Source organism: Schistocerca americana, chromosome 10 (assembly GCF_021461395.2).
Source record: "Schistocerca americana isolate TAMUIC-IGC-003095 chromosome 10, iqSchAmer2.1, whole genome shotgun sequence".
Lineage (NCBI taxonomy): Eukaryota > Metazoa > Arthropoda > Insecta > Orthoptera > Acrididae > Schistocerca > Schistocerca americana.
The window spans coordinates 31,546,386-31,561,789 of NC_060128.1; positions in this window are offsets into that span (position 1 = coordinate 31,546,386).

A 15,404-nucleotide genomic window follows, 5' to 3' on the forward strand; every position below is an offset into this window, starting at 1 on the left:
TGGCCTATGGTGTTATTTTATAGTAAGCTAACCATATCTGGGATAAATTGCCAAATTTTGGATTCACTTTCAAAACCAAAAGGAACCGTAAAAATTTGATGTAATTTTCTGAAGAATTTAGCATTTCCATTAACAAATGAACACTTAAAAAATAGATTGGAAATCATATCACTCAGGAGTAAAATTCGGAGTAGGTATTAAAATACATGGAGAAGAAATAAAAATTATGAGGTTCGCCGATGACATTGTGATTCTGTCACAGACAGCAAAGGACTTGGAAGAACAGTTGAATGGAATGGACAGTGTCTTGAAAGGAGGATATAAGATGAACATCAACAAAAGCAAAACGAGGATAATGGAATGTAGTCAAATTAAGTCTGGTGATGCTGAGGGAATTACATTAGGAAATGAGGCACTTAAAGTAGTAAAGGAGTTTTGATATTTGAGGAGACAAATAAATGATGGTCAAAGTAGAGAGGATATAAAATGTAGACTAGCAACGGCAAGGAAAGTGTTTCTGAAGAAGAGAAATTTGTTAAAATTGAGTGTGGATGTAAGTGTCAGGCAGTCATTTCTGAAAGTATTTGTATGGAGTGTAGCTATGTATGGAAGTGAAACATGGACGATAAATAATCTGGACAAGAAGAGAATAGAAGCTTTCAAAATGTGGCTCTACATCAGAATGCTGAAGATTACATGGGTTGTCACATAACTAATGAGGAGGTATTGAATAGAATTGGGGAGAAGAGGAGTTTGTGGCACAACTTGACAAGAAGAAGGGACTGGTTGGTAGGACATGTTCTGAGGCATCAAGGGACCACCAATTTAGTACTGGAGGGCAGCGTGGAGGGTAAAAATCGTAGAGCGAGACCAAGAGATGAATAGACTAAGCAGATTAAGAAGGGTGTAGGTTGCAGTAAGTACTGGGAGATGATGATTGCACAGTTTAGAGTAGCATGGAGAGTTGCATCAAACCAGTCTCATGACTGAAGGGCACAACAACAACTACAACAACAACAACGACAATTCTTTCAAATTAGGTTTTGACTTAAAGTTTTGGGAACTATTTATTAATAGAATGTATTATTTCCTTTGAAATTTTCATCTTAGTGGAAGGATGATTGTTGTATCTTCATTTCTATGAAAATGTACTCTTTGTGCCTACAACCAGCAACGTGTGAACACATTTGTCTAACTACTGTTGCATTTTTAGCAGTTACATGGAAGAATGAGTATGCTTTGCAATCTTGTTGGCTAAATCAATGTCAAGAAGTAAAGAAATTCAAAGCAGATTTCCATATCCACTCTGTGAGGAAATATACTGAAGATGCACATATATTCCATCAAAACTAGCTAATACGGAATTTTCCCTTACAAATGAGAAAATACGAAAATCCAGTGCAAAAGAGAACAGAGCCAATATGAGCAATTTACGTACAATGCATTTAAATCTTGCAGTCCAAACACAGATTTCTGAGCAGGAACAGAAATATACGAGAACACAGATCGTGTGGTGAAACCAGATTCTGTATCATACGAAATGAAATCATATGTGAAGTCTGTAGAAACCCTTACACTGCTGCACCTCCACCACCACTATTGCTCATTAGAGTAGTGCACTGTTCACTTGCTTAGTGTCCCGAACAGAAGCCACTGATCTCAATCCTGCACCTCTATTGCCTGCAGCTGAAACAGCTGTCCTTGGCAGGCAAATGTTTCTCATGTAGCTACCTACCTCATACTTATGCTGACACGTCCTTACTAACTAGACCATTTCTAACAGCCACACGTTTTATTGGGTCCAGAGTTTGAAAGTTGTACTTGGTTACACTTGTTTTCTAACACTCAGTTTGTGTGACTTTCTTCTTGTACCTTGCCTACGAATGTGGTACCTCTACCACTTGTCTGGCACCAGCAATTTACTATAGCCACCTCGGAAAAACTAGTGGCTACGTTAATGGTTCAGGTTCCACCATCACAGGTGCTACCCACGATGGTTTATGTCATACGACGACTCTGCTGAAGAAGTGAAACATGAAAACTGGCTACACCAACACCTTATTGCATTCAGGATAATTGACACATAAACTTAAGGGTTTGTTGGGGATTCCTGCCATGTGTCCAACAGTAGTTGTGCTTTAAATGAACTGGCCTCACACTTTTGATGAAACGTGTAGTTTGTCATCACCTTATAGCCACGAGCGCATTCAAATCAGTGTCACTTGTGTAGAGTTTTACCAGTAACGCAGGCAGTCACATCAGTCTTATCAGGATTAGGTAGCAGAGCTGAAGGGTTTGAGGGCCCTAAGTGTCACTTTGTTCCTAAAAGCTCCACAGAATCTAACGCAGACTTTGCAGTTGATGATATGATCATCTGCCTAGTGCCGAATAAGGATATTCGTCAGAGAACCCTTTGAAGTGAAGATCTGTCTGCAGAAAACTTTTTAATACTGGTCATTGTCCAAGTCCCCCATGCAGTAGCCTACCAAATCGAAAAACCAGGCAATGTCACCATCATTTACAGTGAACAATTTCTGCACATGGCACAAGATGAAGACATTGTTGCTCAAGCTGGGAAGCCTAGCTGAGATGGATAAACCCAATGATGATGCTGACAAGGAAACCATGTGGCACTTGCAACAAATCCCTCTCACTTTGTGCGGCGTGAGGAGGCTGCTTGGCCCCCAGATGGTGAGAGTTGTGGGACAACAAAAACTACATGGCTTCAATTTGTCACACCCAGCCATCCTCAATATGAATGGACCTTGACATTCATTCCATTTCATTATTGTCTACAGGTTAGAATGAACTTTTTATTTAAGTGTTTGCACTGAAGAAACCATTATATCCAAAAGTGAACACCATATCAACTGTTCCACTCCTCAGCTCTCAGACTCTCACACAGATCAGCTCCCTCCGTCAGCAACCATCAAATGCCATGTGCTAAGCTACAAACGAGCAGCATATTACAATTCTCACTCTGTTTCTGTCCACCACAGCTCATGTGGTTGAACGGACTGCAGATGTGTATTTGGTTATTAATGATACCAACACCAAAAATTTGTTTGGGTTCCATGCTTTTGTTACTTTCGAATTTTCTATAAATTAAAATATGTATCTTTTGTCAGATCTGGTTCCTTATCAAGACCAGGATTAATTGTGTTCTGAATTTTTGGATTTGTTTTCTGTGCGATTATGGTGTGTGAGCAACTTCATAGCACACATCAGTGTAACAATTTGGCTTGACTGCATTTTTTTCATGTCCTTACATGAATGAGTACAACTGAATCTCTCGAGTCACCAGGCATAATTCAACTGCTTTAGACAAGTGAGTGGGCTACATGATTATTTTTGTTTGTTTATTTATTTAATGATCAAAAAAAAATAAACAGGTGTGTCACCTCCAACTTTGTGGAGACATGAAATTTATCACAGTCATGTTATCTGCACATACCTTCTGCCACGAGCTGATGAGTTACTTGCAAAATTGCACTAATCCTTTTCCCAAACTGACTGGGGTATGGTCTCCCTCCAGGTTCCATTAAAAGACCAGACACTGCAGCTTTCCAGTTCACAGTACCACTCTCATGGAGGAGGCCAGCAACTGTGCATCTCTGCACACACAACTTTCATTACTACTCAGCAGTTCACACAAAATGGGAACTGTTGACACCTGTCATGACCGCTTCAAAACTATGAATGTGTCAACTTTAGTGCACCACAGAGGTGCTGGCATCTGGTCACTTTTCCCCCCCGAAGCAATGAGAGTTTGCAGTAACATACACACTACTGTACCTTTGCCATCACTAATGTACAGTGTGTTGGTATGTGTGCTGATTTGGGTAGCGTGCTGTTCAGCTGTTGTGTGCCCCCACCCGAGAACCCTGACCTCTGTCCAACACCTTTATCACATGCAGACAAAAGCCTAGTGCATGGCATGTAGGAGCTCCAACTGGAAAACTTGTTTATGGTCTCTAAACTGTATTGTACTTATGCCTTCACACCATGACTTAATAGGTATTAGGTTGGGGTATAATTTTGTAGCTTTTGTGTTTTGCATGTTGTTATTCCAATTGCTATGAATTTATTTATTGCTTATTTTTTATTTGAGGTTCACCATTGCTTGTCAAGTTTATATATTGTCATTTTTTTCAGTTAAAGGCACCTTAACCCACGATGAACTACATCAGTGTACTTGAGAACAGGGAAATACGATTAAGTGTGATCATTTTACCATATGTTACATTTGCATGCAAAAGGGGAATATTCAAAAACTGTTTTTACAGGTATCGTGTGCTCCAAGCCAAAATCACAAAAACCGGCAGGGGTACATCTGTGTCTCACTGCTTGATCGGATTCTAGTGGTTCATTAAGAACACCAATGATTCCTATCCTGTATTGTCACAGGCCTTGAGAAATGGTGTGTGTATGCTAACACAAGGAAAAGAAAGGAATGATTGCGTCCAGACAAAGCAGCAACTCCCCATACAAAGATCTGCACACATCAACAAAAGATTCACAAAGAAAATCCATTCATTTTAAACAACTACGACTTCTTGCAGATGCAATCCTAGAACAATGACCAGGAAGACTGTATGAAGTGATGCTGCTCCATTATAGCAGCCTCTATCATTCTGCTAGACTGACAAAAAATATTGTACATGAGTTTATTTTAGAAGTCATTCCAGACCAATGTGGTTCACTTAATCTTGTGCACTCAGATTTTCACCTTTTTTGCTCTCTGCATAACAACCTTTAAGAAACTTACTTCCTTTCTTTCTGGATGAAAAGGCACTGTGAACATGGATTGGTGAGTTCTTTGCCTCAAAACCACACGATTTCTAGTCACAGAATAGTAAAGTTCTCCCAGTTTTGGCAGACTGTTGTAAATAGTGAAGAACAACACATTAGTGGTGACAAATCTCTTATGTGTGTGTCTTGTGTTTATCTAAATTGGAAAAATGATATGAACATATACACCAACCCAGTATTTGCTTTCTTACTGCCATGACTTTCATCAAGTTCACCATACACACTATCATTTTCTCTCTAAAAGATGTAAATGAATCTCACGCTCAACACAAGCAACATATTAACAGTTCAATTTGGAGACTAAGATGCAGAAGTCCTAATCACATACGGAGGACAAGAAAAAAAAAAAATCACACAATGAGATCCACACATTGGACTGAAAAACGTGGAGCACTTCAAATCGCCTAAGAGCATACCAGAATTGTGTTTCCAGAAGTCCCTGCACGAGTTTCAGTCCCTCTACTGTCATGCACAAATGGAAATTCCATCTTTCATTCTGATTTCGAAACTCCTGCTTTCTACACATTAGTTTGTGTGGTGTTTGTTTCCTTTTCTTTTGTTTTGTATTTGGGTGCAAAAGCAACTATAATGATATGCGCCCATATCAGAACTATACAACATGAAGACTAGTGTAGTCATTTCTACCTCCTCTCTTATTCACAATCGATGGAACAGAAGAATGCTAAAACAAAGACGTGGAGAAAAGTGTATAAAGTATGCCATAGAGTAATGGAGGTCCTGAAATAAAAATTACATGGTCTTCGCCATATTGCTTTTATGGATAAAAAGCAACACGCGGTCAACAGCTCGCTTGTCGTTCGCTAAAACAGGCGATAATTCAGATGGAAAACTCAAACAGGCACACAAACTATTAAAAAAAAAAACACCATTCTGCCAGGAAATGCCTGACATTTTAACATTGCACCCAATGTCCACAACATGCTGGGGGAGCGCCACTTAAATGGCGAAGGCTGAAAAGGCAGTGCAAAATACGCAGCCTAGATAAAATGACCTCATGAAGGGAGGGCTGACAGGAGTTTGTCCAAGCCACAGGGAGAAGCTTCATAACCCAGAGCTTATTCCATTGAATGGAGAACCAGTGAAGCTAAAGTGGCACCACCTTCTGACAGATGGCAACACAGTAATCATTAGAGGGAATTTATGAACCAATGGGCTGAGGTAAAATTACTGCACCCTTGGCACCAGTATCAGTAGCTTTGTTTCCTGCCACACCGACATGGGCATGAACCCACATGAACATCTCAGTGGCTCTACCACGAGTGATCAAATGACAGTTTTCCTGGAACGATTGCACTAAGGGATGGGTGGTGTACAGCCCACAGAGGCTTTCAAGGGTGCCGACAGTGTCTGACACATCTAAAAAGCCTGTGTCGCCAAATGTATTCAGTGGCCTGATACAGGGTGAAAACTACGCTGTAAATACTGAGCAGTGCACCAGAAGCCAATAACTAAAGACGTTGGCACCAATGACAATGGTGTACCCAACACCATGGTCAATCCGAGAACCATCAGTATACACAAAGGTACAGTCACTGAGGAAGGAATACTCAGGAACACAATCTTCAGGAATAAAGGTGATTGAGTTTTCAAGGCCCAAGTGTCCTCTCCCTTGTCAGTCTTTGGTATCCTGTGCACTCTCTACACACGGGACTTTCATGGCAGCCTGAACTATTTCCTTGAGGAATTTTTCAGTCATGGAGCATGTGTCTTAGGTTTTCTCCAAAGCATAAAACATGGTCATAATCTGGGATTTCTGGAGGAAACCATTCATAACACGGGTGGACGTAGTGACGAGATGGTGAATTGCAGAACAGCGTCCTCGATATCCACTCTGTGCAGTGGTTAGTAAATTGCGAGACTCGAGCCAACATACCACCCAGGCATAAAACATATGCTGCATCACCTTGCAAACGAATCTGGCAAGAGAAATTGGGTATAACTAGAAAGAATGCGTTTGTCCTTACCGGGCTTAGGTATGGGTATGACAATGGCTTCCCACCAGTGACTGGGAAACGTGCATTCTGGTTGTCCACAAGAGAGTGTTGCTCTCTCATATCATAGGCAGTACTGTGCCTCACAATTCAGAGAAGGGAAAGGTATCACTCGAGCCACCTCCATTCATTTCTGATGGAAGAAGGCCGGGTGACAGTGGGAAGAGCTTGAAATTTCCGCAAAATGATGACCTAAGGTGTTTGACATGCATTGTATAGACGAAGATCAGGGAACAGAACGTTCTGCGGTGATACGGATAATGTTTGTAAGATATTCTACCTGGCATCACAATTGGGGAAGTGTTGGTCATTGTAAGGACAATCACGATGAGGATAAAAGTCGAGGGGTTTCACCTCCGTGCTCTGGTGGCACGGAGGCTGGCCAGGTGAAGGTAGTACATGATGACACCATCGAAGAGTATCTCCGAGTCAGTTTAGGAGAAGACCGTTTGCCTTTGTTGGATTTCTTGAGCCTTTCCAGTTGGCAGAGGAAGTCTTAGAGGTTGGTTGACTGAAAGGAGATAGGAAGTCTTCATGGGAGTATTTCATCTGTCCTTTCTAGCAGGTCGGTTATGTATCTGGTGACTTCTCCCATTGTGGCGAGGGTTTGATGGCTTGTTGCACAGCTGGACAAGGGGATGGTGATACTACCATGACAATGGAAGATTTCACAATCTCTGAGATGTATTTGAGCTCACATGTCTGCACGGCCATGTCCTTCATGGAGCAAGATGAAGCAAGAACCACATTATAAGTGCCTGACAGTAGGACACAGGGTTTTTAACTAGCCAGTAACTTGCGAGTGACCGGGTAAGGAACTTTTTCCTTTACCCAGATCTCCTACACAGCTGCTCATCAAAACGTAACAGATAATTACAACAGGAGGTGGCATGATAACCATTGCAGTAGATGCAGCAGCAAGGTGGTTAGCTTCCCTACATCAAGTTACACAGTTGGCCGCGTGACAACAGGACTATAAAGTGTGGTTGAAATGATGACACTGGGAGCAGCACTTTAGGTTCATAATGTACAGTCAGACTGTGATAACATCATAGCCCGCTTTGATCCTGGACAGATTCTCCCACTGTAACAAAGATAAGAAAAGGTAGATGCCTCCTTAGTGCCCACAAGCACTATTTTTCTCGTCACCCGATGGACTGCAATGCCACCGTGATCAGACATACATTTGGATTTAGGCCTCTGTTAGACTGTTGAGCAGCACTGTGATGCAGCTGGGAGGGTCTTTGAATTGGGAGCTTCATTCCATTTATGTTTGGTAGACGTGGACTGCAAAGATGATAATTGGCTCACTTTGAGGAAATCTCCCATGACTGCCAGCATGTCTGATGGCTTGCTCCCTCCAACTGGGTGCCCCTTTCAAATGGGCACACAGCAGCCTTAGGTGATTGCTGATTGTTCACTCCTAAGTCACATGTACCAATTTAGGAAGGTAGCAGTTCAGGCAAGTGCCCCTCTCTGGGCCTGGCCTGCACCAGGTGGTACATACAAACATTACTAGTTGGCCCAAGGCTGGGAATTACATGTTACCCAGTCACCTACAACATTTTAGATGCATTTACTGGCCTTCGCGTGGACAAAGGGAGGAAGAAGGACAAAGAGGAGCCTCAAATATTGAAGAGGAGGAAGGATAGGAGAAAGTGAATGAAGGAAGGAAGGAAAATAGGCATGAAAACCAGTGGTGAGACTGTGTATGTCAGCTATGGACAGTGTGCAACATTCCCAAAAAAACACCAGACATGTTCTCCAAGGAAAGGGAAAAATGATACTAACATGATAGACATGCAGCACGAAAGGGAAAAGATGCTGCAAAGGCTGGGAGCCTGTGGTAGCCAAGCATGAACCCACCAAAGAGCACCGAGTCCCGTGGAGGTTGTGAGCTCAAGGTTGAAGTGTAAGGTGGGCATTATGTTGTGAGCAGAGAGTACTGTTAATGGATGTGATAGGAGTTGTTAGTAAACAAAATGCACAGCACACATCTTCAGCATTGGCAGTGTTGTGATATTTTTAGTGCAATACAGATACTGAGCTAATCTGGCATGAAAACAAATGGAATGCAATAACTCTCAAATGAGTTACTGGAGAGCGCAGACCCCTTATGCCAAAATACAGAAAAGGTAACCCTAAATAACCTCTGAAAGCTGGTTGGCGGAGGACTGTTTCACTGTACATGTGGAGTGCTGCTGGATCTGTCTTACGACAGATTTAAACTGGAGTCAGTCTGTCTGTCCTGTTCTGACGATCTTTCTTCATCTGTTTCTATGCGCATCTTCTCCTATGTCGTCTGCCACTCCAATTCTTTGTTATAGACAATTCCCACACAGTATACATCAGAGGCAATACTAGTAACTGAAGAAGTGAAATCGATGGATGGATGGATGGATCAGTGAATAACTGACTTTCTTGCATCTCATCAGCAGAGTGGCACCAGCTCTAACAGATGCAAGAGCTGGGAGACCCCGATGCTGTACATTAGCCACTCCTCCTTTCGCTGCCCCATTCAGCCGCTGATTGATACAGGTGTGGTATGGTACATATGCGTGATCGTGGGCTCAACCACAGGTGCTCAACCACAGGTGCTCAACCACAGGTGCTCAACCACAGGTGCTCAACCACAGGAAAAAAATTTGGAAGTCGGGAGATGTTTAAAAACTGTCAATTAAAACACAACTGGAACAAGAAGAAAACGAGGAGAGACAGGGGTGTATGTGGCTGGCTGACCATTTACAATATACACTGAAAAAGTATTTATAAGTGAGAGGTCCTTGAGGAGCAGAAGTTGGTCATATAGTAATTTAATGAAGCAAGTCAATTTTGTAACTCCCCATGAAGGCTCTAGAAGTTATTCATCCAAAGAATGATGAAGTCAGATTTTATTTGGGGGGGGGGGGGGGGGTTATGAAACAGTCTGGCTTCCAAGTATTCCGTAACCCCCTTGATGTTCACATGGATGTTTAAATCTAAATTCTTGTGTTCAAAGCGGTTTCTGGAATATAGTCTGGGTATTACTGAGCTAACGAATAACATGGGGATTCTAGTAGCAGTCACAAGACATTTGTGTCACAGGACCAACAGCAACGAAAGAAAGTGGATTATGATCAAATGGCTGTTAACTTAGTGGGGAATAGAAAATGCAATGTTTTAAAGCTGCCACAATGTCCCTTGGGTGACACTTTTGGTTGGCTAAGTCAGAGAAGGAGGCAGCAACAATGAAATTAGCATGTTTAACTGTGCTACCAGCATTGAGGCTCTTATCTGCAAGTAGGATTCATCATGTTCACTTAGTTAGACTCCCTTCTCACTGCACCTGTAGGATCCAGCCACTGGATAAAATGTTCATGGGACTGCTGAAGACCTATTACAGTGAAGAAATGTGGCATTGACTGAGGATGCAATATAACACTAGGACCGGACCAACTAATGTTGCAAAACTCTGGTCAAACCTATATGAAAGTTCAGGATTACTTATTCCTGATGTGGAAAGGTGCTTCTGGATGCTATGGCGAACAGAGGTTTTTGCCAATTGCAGACGGTGGCTCATGTTGGTACTAAAACTGATCTGATCCAAAGCAACACACACAGTGCGTCTGCTTTTGGTGGCTAGCTGATTTGGTAAAGATTGCCTGTCTTGCTATTTGAAGGTGGAGCTCACTATCAATAGCATTATGACAGAATTGACCATGGTCCTTTGAAACGTACCACCAATTCAGCTCTGTATCAGGGGCTACGACAGTCCTGCACTCAGTCTGCAGATTCTCTGACTTGTGCCTTACGGTGTTGTGTTTCCTGGGTTTTGCTTAATATGTCAGGGGACCACTACACACAGGAGGTGCCTACTCGGATAGTGGGGGCTGTGTTGTGGTGAATGGCTGTCTTACTATATTAGAGAGTCTCAGTAAGCTACAGAATGGTTGACAGTTTAAAACAGTCCAGGGCAAAAACAGGATGAAGGTAGTTTTAGATGCAGTTGGTATTGCAACTGTAAATTATTGTAGCTGTGTTCGGAAAGATCCAGAACACCAATCGCTAATAGAAAGCACTGAAGCTTACATACCTTGTTTAACCAACCACCTGAATGAGTTGCTGAACAGCTCAAAGAAGAGCTTAGTCATTCCAAATAGGTACCCCAGTCATACAAACACAGTTGATGATGACTTCAATCTTGCCTCCATATGTTGGCTAAAATACATGTCGCAAGTCGATTTTAGGTATGTCATCTGACATACCAAAAGCTTTCTCAGAGAAGTATTTACAGCAATAATTATTAGTGCAGGTGCCCACATTAATTGTAAATTATTGGAAAAGCATTGTTGACTACTTAGCAACAAATAATAATGAGCAAATAGGGAGCATTACGATGGATACACAGGTCAGTGTCCACATGCTTACTGTAGCGAGACAATGTTGTAAGATCCAAACACACAAAAATAAACGTAAAGTATACATATAGAAACACAGTTAAAAATGCACTTGACACCTTTTTCAGAGGCAGCCTGAACTCCATCTGATCTGACTATGTAGGCCTAGACCAGAGATCATGGATTAAATAAATGGAAACAATGGCAGTTGAGAGCTATAATAAGAGGTCCCACATAGTACACAAAACCGATTGGAACACTATTACAGAAGGTATGAAGAAATGAAAGCCAAATGTAAAACAATGTAAAATCCCAGTGTGAGAGGCTTTTAGTAAGTTCCACAATGAAACTGGCCTTAAAACTAGAAGAATCGATAGAGATATTGGTCATATGTAAAGTACAACAACACCAACAAGGAATCAATACCTTCACTCTGCGATAACAATAGTGATGTTACTGATGAAGTGAGACTAAAGCTGAGTTACAGAAAGCATAGTTTGCTTTGCTGAAAGAATTTCAAAAACCAAGAATGTATTCTAGTATTCAAATCAAGAATGAATGCCAACATGACTAACTTGGTAGCAGGTTTTCTCCATGTTGAGAAGCAGCTTACATTACTTAATAAAGAATGCTTCTGGTCGGGATTGTATGCCACTCAGGTTTGTTTCAGAGTATGCTTACACAGTAACTCCATAATTAGACGAATGGAAAAACTGGTAGAAGCCGACGTCGGGGAAGATCAGTTTGAATTCCGTAGAAATATTGGAACACGTGAGGCAATACTGACCTTACGACTTATCTTAGAAGAAAGATTAAGGAAACGCAAACCTACATTTCTAGCATTTGTAGACTTCGACAATGTTGACTAGAATACTCTCTTTCAAATTCTGAAGGTGGCAGGGGTAAAATACTGGGAGCGAAAGGCTATTTACAATTTGTACAGAAACCAGATAGCAGGTATTAGAGTTGAGGTACATGAAAGGGAAGCAATGGTTGGGAAGGGAGTGAGACAGGGTTGTAGCCTCTCCCTAATGTTATTCAATCTGTATATTGAGAAAGCAGTAAAGGAAACAAAAGAAAAATTTGGAGTAGGTATTAAAATCCATGGAGAAGAAATAAAAGTGTTGAGGTTCACCGATGACACTAATTCTGCCAGACACAGCAAAAGACCTGGAAGAGCAGCTGAACGGAATGGACAGTGTCTTGAAAGGGGGATATAAGATGAACATCAACAAAAGCAAAATGAGGATAATGGAATGTAGTCTAATTAAGTCGGGTGATGCTGAGGGAATTAGATTAGGAAATGAGACACAAAGTAGTGAAAGAGTTTTGCTATTTGGGGAGCAAAATTACTGATGATGGCCGAAGTAGAGAAGATTATAAAATGTAAACTGGCAATGGCAAGAAGAGAAATTTGTTAACATCGAGTGTAGATTTAAGTGTCATGAAGTCATTTCTGAAAGTATTTGTATGGAGTGAAACATGGACGATAAATAGTTTGGACAGGAAGAGAATAGAAGATTTCGAAATGTGGTGCTACAGAAAAATGCTGAAGATTAGATGGGTAGATCACGTAACTAATGAATAGGTATTGAATAGAATTGGGGAGAAGAGGAGTTTGTGGCATAACTTGACAATAAGAAGGGACTGTTGGTAGGACATGTTCTGTGGCAACAAGGGATCACAAATTTAACATTGGAGGGCAGCGTGGAGGGTAAAAATTGTAGAGGGAGACCAAGAGATGAATACACTGAGCAGATTCAGAAGGATTTAGGTTGCAGTAGGTACTGGGAGATGAAGAAACTTGCACAGTATAGGGTAGCTTGGAGAGCTGCATCAAACCAGACTCAATACTGAAGACAACAACAACAACAACAACAACAACAACAACATCATCAACACACCCATTTGCTCTGGGAAAACAATCTGTTGATACACAGTCAGCATGGATTCAGAAAATGTTTTTCTCGTTAAGCAAGGCAACACATCCACACTTTAGTTCCACAATGTAACAATTGAGACTGAAAGGGGGATCCAAAGTGGTGTCATATTTTTAGGCTTCCAGAAGGCTTTCGACACTATTCCTTAGACACAACTTCTAATAAAATTGCATAGTTGTGTGTCAAATCTTAGTTATGCACCGGATTCATGATTTCCTGTCAGAAAGGTCATAGGCCATAATAATTTATTGTGAGCCACTGGGCTGTTATAGGCCCTCTGCTGATCCTGATCCACACAAATGATTTAAGAAACAATCTGAGCAGTCCTCTTAGATTGTTAGCAGATGATGCTTTCATTTACCATCTAGCAAGTTGTCAGATGATCAATACGAATTGCAAAATGATTTATACGATATTTGTATGGTGTGAAGAGTAGCAATTGTCTCTCAATAAGGAGAAATGAGAACATCCACAAGAGTACAAGGGGATACCTGCTAAATTTCTGTTTCACAATATCTCAATCTAAAGGCTATCAATTAAGCTTAATACCTAGAAATTACAATTTCAGACAAATTAAATTGGAATGATCATATAGGCATTGTTGTGAGAAAACCTAACCAATGACTGCACTTCATTGACAGTACACTTTGAGAGAACCACAGGTCTACAAGAAAGAGTGCATATAATCAAGATTGTCCACCGTCATCTGAAGTATTGCTGTGCTTTATGAGATCTGCATCAGATATTATTGACAGACTAAATCAGTTCATAGAAGGGCCACTCAATTAGTATTATTATTGCTCAGTTTTGAATAGTTATTTACTATTCCATAACTGTATCTTTAATGACTGTTGTACAATGTGTTTATAAACTACTTATCCAACATAAGATATACCTAACAAGTTTCATAACTGACAAAAGGTTAATAAAAGTACTTCAGGGGGCAATGCAGCTTCACATGTGCACGTGTCAACCTAAACGGACCCTACACGTGGTCTCTGGGTGTTACTAAAAAACTGACACAACTAGCTAACCTGAATACATGAGAAGTACATACCAGTCAGGGAAGGAATGACTCATCATCACATCAAAAGCTCTTTACCAGGGCCTAACATTTACAGAAGTGAGACCAAGTATTAAAACATGCCAACTCTACAATGAAGGCATTAGTTGAACCAACCAAATTCTAGGGAAGATACTGTTTAAGCATGTTATCAACATGGTTGTCCAACAGCAAAGCCAAACTAATCATGGAGATCAGCTACATACAAGAGGAACGTGGCTAGCAAGCATCAATGTGCAGTAGCGCGTGTGACGAGAAATATCTGTAGAGGTTGTAGGTGAGCAGCTGTGCATTGTGTAAAAAACAAAATTCACCGGAAATCCTCAAACTGTGACAAAGGATGAAAAGGAATAAATAAAGGGCTTCTACTACACAAAATTACTCCAGCATTAGACAAAATAGAGACTAACATTGACAATGCACCTCAAATAACCGCAGATAATGGAACTTTCAGGACAGTCAAAAATGGGCACAGGGTATTCACCTTGGTTGGGTTCAAACAGCTCGAACATTTCAGAAACATTAAACCAAACAGGGCAAAGTAGACGTGTGTTAGCCAGATGTAATGTTAAGCAAATATCCGGGTCATTTGTTTAACAAAAATTTATTCCAATTCTGAAGAATTTAAACCACCTTCATAAACAAATTTTGGTTTTGTGGAAAAAAAGCAGGATTGAAAATAAAATACTTCCAACATATGCCAGAGAGAGTGAAAAACCAATGGCCAGATATTCCAAAGCTCAAGTCATAAAGCTGAAGCTGTAATATGTGAAGTTATGATACAGTAAACTAAATGAATTTTGGAAGTTGGCCACTCAGAAACTGAAATTGTCAGAAAACAACCTAGTGCAAACCTGTCACTGTAGTGAGTTAGGATTTATAGAGGAAGGAGAAATGGAAACATGAATACATTTTAATGCTTTTCATGCGAGGAAGACGGGAGCTATCACAGAAAATCTACATCCTTGCATTTTGAATATTTCCTGTAGATCATTTCCATATTGCCATTGCTGTAAACAATCAATGCAATCCCACCAAAGGCCAGGCACTATTAAATTTCAGAATTCAGGAGAGTATGTACAAGCAGAGTGTATTCATTTTAGCATCACTTGACATCAGTTTAGTTCTCAGAGTTGGCTGATTCTGAATAGCTTTGTAAACGCATTCTCTTGCACTTCCTTCCACTAGTCAGACAGAAATG